The sequence below is a fragment of the Triticum dicoccoides genome, chromosome 7A, assembly GCF_002162155.2.
Source record: "Triticum dicoccoides isolate Atlit2015 ecotype Zavitan chromosome 7A, WEW_v2.0, whole genome shotgun sequence".
NCBI classification, from domain to species: Eukaryota; Viridiplantae; Streptophyta; class Magnoliopsida; order Poales; family Poaceae; genus Triticum; species Triticum dicoccoides.
The window spans coordinates 526,136,989-526,143,805 of NC_041392.1; the positions used below are offsets into that span (position 1 = coordinate 526,136,989).

General features: G+C 48.1%; 1 pseudogene; it reads left to right on the forward strand.

Annotated features, from left to right (window-relative positions):
• Positions 1-6,299: 6,299 nt before the first annotated feature.
• Positions 6,300-6,817, forward strand: part of LOC119334568 — a 15,079-nt pseudogene continuing 14,561 nt past the window's right edge.

Here is a 6,817-nt window from a genome sequence, read left to right on the forward strand (position 1 = left end):
TGAACACAGGCGGCTAAGAGCATCTCCAGCCGTTCGGCCCCCAAGGGCGCTAAAAAATAGTGGTCTGGGGGTGAACCGGCGCTAGTTCGGCCCCTGGGGCGACCTAGCTTCTAGTCACGCCCCCAGGCACCGCCCCCAGGACACGGAAAATTTGAACTTGGTCGTTCCCGCTCACAAAAGACGTCACACAAGTCCGGCGGTAGCAAGTCACATTTTGGTGATCGGACAGGCGTACAAAAACTAGAGCGGTAGAAGTTCGCGTTCGCATCACTCGGCGGGCTCTGCCCCAGGCATCGGCAGAGTTGGCGTGCGCGGGCTTGGCGGTGTCGGAGCTGCTTCTGTGCTGGGCGGTGTCGGTGCGGCATTGGTGCTGCTGGGCGTCGTGGAGGCGTCATCACGCGGGCTTGTAGGCGGTGTCGGTGTGGGCGTCGGCATCGGTGTCGAGGGAAGCTGGTTCAGGATGAGGCCGCGCTCCGCCAAGTACCATGCCTTGACCACCTCGTCAGTGCTCTGGAGCATGTCCGCCCCGCCCAGCAGGAAAGCCAGGTCGGTGTTTCTCTTCTTCGCGGGGACGTTGGTCCGGAGCAGGTCGAGCTTGACGGCGCTGCTCGACATCGACGCCGACCACCGCACGTCGGTCTTCTATTCATGAAGGACGGCCCGGGCCTGCACGTCGGCGAGGCAGTGCTCGATGGACTCGTGCACTTGAACGATAGCTGCGTTGGCGTGTTTCCCCTTCTTGGCACCTTTGTTGCCGTCCGGCCGCCCTTCCAATGCGCCAGGAGTCGACGCATCCGGCTTGTAGGTCTCCTTGGCCTTGTCCAGGGTGTGCCGGAATTCCTCCCACTTCTCACACTTGTCAATGCGCTTGTAAACGTGAAGGTACTTGAATTCGGCATCGCTGTTGCTCTGCCGATACAGGGCGAACATGCGCAGCAACTGCACGGAGGAACAAACAGTTGGCAGGCATACACGATGAAGAGAGGCGGGAGAGACCAGCGTGGCATACCTGATCCTCAACGCCGGCGCCGCTCTCCGGGCGAGCCGCGACCTCCTCGACGACCCCACACCATTTGTTGCGCGCCCCCTAGATACGCCCCCAATGGTTCGCCATTGCCTTCGAGCCGCGCTGCATGTAGACGCCTTTGAAGTAGGGGTCGACGAGCTTGCGCTCGTCGAACTCGGCCTTGATGCGGTCCCAGTACGTGTCGATGCTCTGGTTCGTGCCGGTGGTCGGGTCGAGGCAGACGACTTTCCATGCTTCTGCGACGCATTCCTCCTCCTTGGACTCCCACTTTATGCGCGGCTCGCTTGACCTGGCCGCCCGCGTCTTCTTCTTGCGTCCCTTCGCCGGAACAGGCGCCAACTCCTCCTCCTCCTCCTCTTCCTCCTCGTCCTCCTGCTCCTGCTCCTCCTGCTCGTCCTCGCTGTAGACATAGCCGAGCTCACCTTCCATGCCGCCGCTGAAATCCACCATCTCATCCTGGGTGACAAACCTGGGAGACACGGCAGCCGCGGCCGAACCTGCGGCGATGATGTCGTCCATGTCGCCCTCGGTCTCGTCGGTGTCGCCGAGGTGCGAGAAGGGCAGCGCGCAATGGCGTAGATGGGGCATCGGGGAGGACGCGTAGGTGTGCGGTGAGTAATTGTATGGAGGGTACTGCACGCCGGCGAAGGCGGGTGAGGGCGTGCGCTGGGCCGGGTGTCCATGGGGAAAGGTGATATTTGGGTTGAACCCATCGTGCGCGTCCCCGTCGGCGTAGCTCGGTGAGGGCGATCCTCACGGCTGCAGCGAGCCGACGCTTTGTTGGCCCCTGGGACCGTACTGGGCGTGGCTGCCGGGTGGATTCATCATCCCCATGTGAGTCGCCTCGGCCTCGGCTTGGTCCGCCGAAGCAGCAGCTGCAGCCGCGCGCGCCGCGTTGTCACGGGCCTTCTTGGTGATGGCCCTGTTCCGTCGGTCGACGGTGACAGCCTCCCGTCGCTGAACTTCCGCCCTCCACTCGGCGTTTGTCATGCCTGACGGCTTGGACGGTGGCGCCCTTGGCTTCCTCTGCTTCGGCTGGGCGACGGAGGCGGTCGCGGTTGCCGCCGTGTGCGAGGCGACGTACTTCTTCGGTGGCATGGCGGCCGGCTGGGAGGCGAGCGGGAGCGAGATTGGCGGGAGGAAAGGAGAAAATGGGAGGGAAGTGGGGGAAACGCGGGAAGAAACGGCGGGAACAGGCGCTGGACTCGCCGACAGGGCGGATCCATGCGCCCTTTTTCGCTTGTGCCGGCGCCCGAGGCGCCCCCCTAGGGTGCCAGGTTCTGCATGGGTCCGCCGGCACAGTTTCGGCCCTAGCCGGTGAAAAACGGGCTTCTGGGGGGCGACTGGGCCGTTTTTTCGGTGCCGACGCGGCAAAAACGCGTGGGGAGGGCCTGTTGAGGGCGCGGCCGGAGATGCTCTTAGTCCACAATTGACATGGGATGTTTGCACGTATCTTTGAAATTCTTGATAAACCGGCTTTTTAACTCGGGCCATGACCCAATGGACTCAACTGGCAAACTTTTTAACCAAGTGCGAGCTGTTCCTTCCAACATCATGGTGAAGTACTTAGCACATGCCGCATCATCCATGTCCAGCATCTCCATCGCCATCTCATAGCTGTCAACCCATGACTCATGGGGTAAATCGATAGTGTAATTGGGAACCTTACGAGGACCCTTGAAGTCCTTGGGCAGCCGCACGTTACGCAAGGCCCACTACAAGAAATATGTCAACTAGTGACCTTCTGTCAGTGACCCTGGAAGAAATGGTCATAGATCTATGACCATTTCAGACCAATTGGTCAAAAGCTGTTCGGGGGCCTCCAAACCCTAAACCATTGCGACCATTTTGGTCAATAAGGTCGTAATTTCCTTACACGAAATGGTCATAAAGCAATCAGCGCTAGTCCGCTGCCTTATTTCTAGTTGTTAACGACCAATATAGATGGTCATAGCCTTGTAAATTGTGGTGGGTTGCCATGACTAGGCGCCATCTCATCAGTTTTGCCTATCTGTCATGTCCATGTGGCAGTTTTTGCCCTAGGTTATGAAGCAACCTATATTTCTGTCATTCCCAAAATTCCCAAAAAAATCTCATTAATTCTTTGGGTCATATCTTCGCCAAATATGTAAAAAACTTCCTTGCCTAGTTCAAAAATAATTCAAAAATATTCATTTTCCTATTCTGTTCACAACAACAGTTTGTGAAGGAAGTACCACTTTGACATGTGCAAATAGTATCCATTTTCTACAGTGCTTTCCTATGCCCAAATAACCATCCTCCACCAAATGCTAGCTCAATCCATTCATTATTTTGAGCCGAGCTTCAACATTCGTATTTATGTCGAGTGTGGTAGTTTGCAAAGCAAGTACCACCTAGGCTCCTCCTTTTGAGCTGAAAATTTGTGAAGACGGTCTTCTTAGTAATTGATCATCCTCAGCCAAAACACACGCCCATTAGCCATGTACATTTCCTGTACCGCTAATCAAACACTTGGCTGCTAATTCATGTTTGAGCATCGATCGGTCTCCTCGTGAGAATCTTATGTTGTAATTTTCTTCCTAGCACCAACCTGGGGAGTGCCCAACCCACTAGACATGCCTAGGCCGCCCAGAACACATGGCAACGCCACGGTCACGCGGTGACCACGCGGCGGGCATGCAAGTTTACGCGCTCTAGAGTTGGAGCCCTCGGCCACCGTCCAAACCTCGATGTATCGCCACCAAACCATGTATTTATGATTAAATAGGTACTTATGTAACTAGAAATTATTTTTGGAAAAAATAAATAGCAAACTATGAGGCAGCTGCAGTTCAAATTTGACCCGCTTCCTACTGAATCGGCGGGAATTTGTCTTTTTCACCAGAGGTGGATCAAAACTTTTGACACCCAACCATTTTTTCAATTGTGAATTATATATGGCCTAGTATTTTAGAAAATTGATTTGGTCCAACTTTGCAACAAATATATGGTAGGTCCTTCACAAAAAAACTCATTTCAGGCACTCGAAAAATGTAGAATGAATTTTCCGTGCAAAGAAAATGAAAACTCCCTTAGGAAACATTGTTTCGAATTCCAAGATGCACCCTTGTGCACAATATGAGATCATTTGAACAAACTAGGCCATGAATGTGGCCATATGATTGATCATTTGGCTTGAAAGCCATGAATCTTCACGCATGATAGCTCATTTCTGTGAACACTTTTTTAAAATAATTTCTGTATTACAAGTTTATTATTTTTCCTGGAAACTTGGTCACATATAATGACACAATGCGAAGGTTTTCCAATTTTTTGATTTTTTCTGAATTTTTTATGCCCGTTTCAAAATGCGGTCAAAACGGCGGGCTTGACCGTTCCTAGCTAGTGGTTGAATCTCGGAAAACTTTCAATATTTCTCTTATTAAATAGATACTTATGTACCTATAAATGATTTTTGGAAAAAATAAATAGCAAACTACGAGGTAACTACAGTTCAAATTTGACCCGCTTCCTACTGAATCGACGGGAATTTTTCTTTTTCACGAGAGGTGGATCAAAACTTTTTACACCCAACCATTTGGTCAGTTGTGCATGAAATATGTCCTAGTATTTTGGAAAATTAATTTGGTACAATTTTGCAACAAATATATGGTAGGGCCTTCACAAAAAAACCTCATTTCGGGCACTCGAAAAATGGAAAATGATTTTTCCGTACAAAGAAAATGAAAACTCCCTTTGGCAACATTGTTTGGAATTCCAATATGCACCCTTGTGCATAGTATGAGATCATTTGAACAAACTATGCCATGTATGTGGCCATAAGATTGATTATTTGGCTTGAAAGCCATGAATCTTCACGCATGGTAGCTCATTTCTAAGAACACTTTTTTAAAATAATTAACATATTACAAGTTTATTATATTTCCGGGAAACTTGGTCACATATAATGGCACAATGCGAAGTTTTCCCAATTTTTTGAATTTTTTTGAATTTTTTATGCCCGTTTCAAAATGCAGTCAAAATGGCGGGCTTGACCGTTCCTAGGTAGTGGTTGAATCTTGGAATTTTTTGGTATTTCTCTGATTAAATAGATACTTATGTACCTAGAAATGATTTTTGCAAAAAATAAATAGCAAACTACGAGGTAGCTACAGTTCAAATTTGACCCGCTTCCCACTAAATCAGCAAAAATTTGTCTTTTTCACCAGAGGTGGATCAAAACTTTTTGCACCCAACCATTTGGTCAATTGTGCATTAAATATGTCCTAGTATTTTAGAAAATTGATTTGGTACAATTTTGCAACAAATATATGGTAGGTCCTTCACAAAAAAACCTCATTTCGGGCACTCGAAAAATGGAAAATGATTTTTCCATGCAAAGAAAATGAAAACTCCCTTAGGAAACATTGTTTGGAATTCCAATATGCACCCTTGTGCACAGTATGAGATCATTTGAACAAACTATGCCATGAATGTGGCCATAAGATTGATCATTTGGCTTGAAAGCCATGAATCTTCACGCATGGTAGCTCATTTCTAAGAACACTTTTTTTTAAATAATTACCATATTACAAGTTTATTATTTTTCCTGGAAACTTGGTCACATATAATGACACAATGCAGAGGTTTTCCAATTTTTTGATTTTTATTTGAATTTTTATGCCCGTTTCAAAATGCGGTCAAAACGCCGGGAATGACCGTTCCTAGCTAGTGGTTGAATCTTGGATTTTTTGGTATTTCTCTGATTTAGTAGATACTTATGTACCTAGAAATGATTTTTGGAAAAAAATAAATAGCAAACTACGAGGTAGCTACAGTTCAAATTTGACCCGCTTCCTGCTGAATCAGCGGGAATTTGTCTTTTTCACCAGAGGTGGATCAAAACTTTTTACACCCGACTATTTGGTCAATTGTGCATTATATATGACCTAGTATTTTATAAAATTGATTAGGTACAATTTTGCAACAAACATATGGTAGGCCCTTCACAAAAAAACTCATTTTGGGAAATAAAAAAATGGAAAACTGATTTTCTTCCAAAGAAAATAAAAGATTCCTTAGGCAAAATTGTTTGCCATTCCAGGATGCACCCTTGTGCACGATATGAGGTCATTTGAGTAGACTATGCCAAGAATGTGACCATAAGATTGACTATTTAAGTAGACTTTTTAAAAGTATTTATCGTATTAGAAGTTTGTTTTTTCCTAGACACTAGATCACACAATGCAAATGCTTTCCATTTTTTGATTTCTTTAATTCTTTATGCCAATTTCAAAACGCGATTAAAACCATGGGCATAACCGTTCGTAGCTGCGGATGGAATCTTACAAAACTTAAATGGCCAAAAAAGGCTAGAACGATTGGAAATGCATACAGGTTGGTTATCATCATCCATAAAATGTGTTGTAACTTGAGTGAAAATTTTAGTGGTTCCATTTTGCAAAATACTATTGGTAGTTGCTTCGTAAACCCCTTTGTTTTTAGCACTTAAAGACTATATTTTAAATTAAAGCCATAGTCTCCAACCAATCAGGACGTCTCCCCGGGATCACCCTACCTTAGGCGATCAGAACCGTCCGATCATCCCTGATCTAACGGCAGACTTGACCCCCACCGTCTCACCTAACTAGCCCTAACACAACCCGCACCACTCGTCCTCTCGCCCCCCTACGCACCCACAGCCACCGCCCCCTCCCTCCCTCGCCCTCTCCTCCTTCCCTCCTCACGGCCGCCTCCACCACGCCACAAACCCCGGCGATGGCCTCGTGTTGATCCCATCCTCCCCCGGTCCCGTCCCCAGCCCCGCCC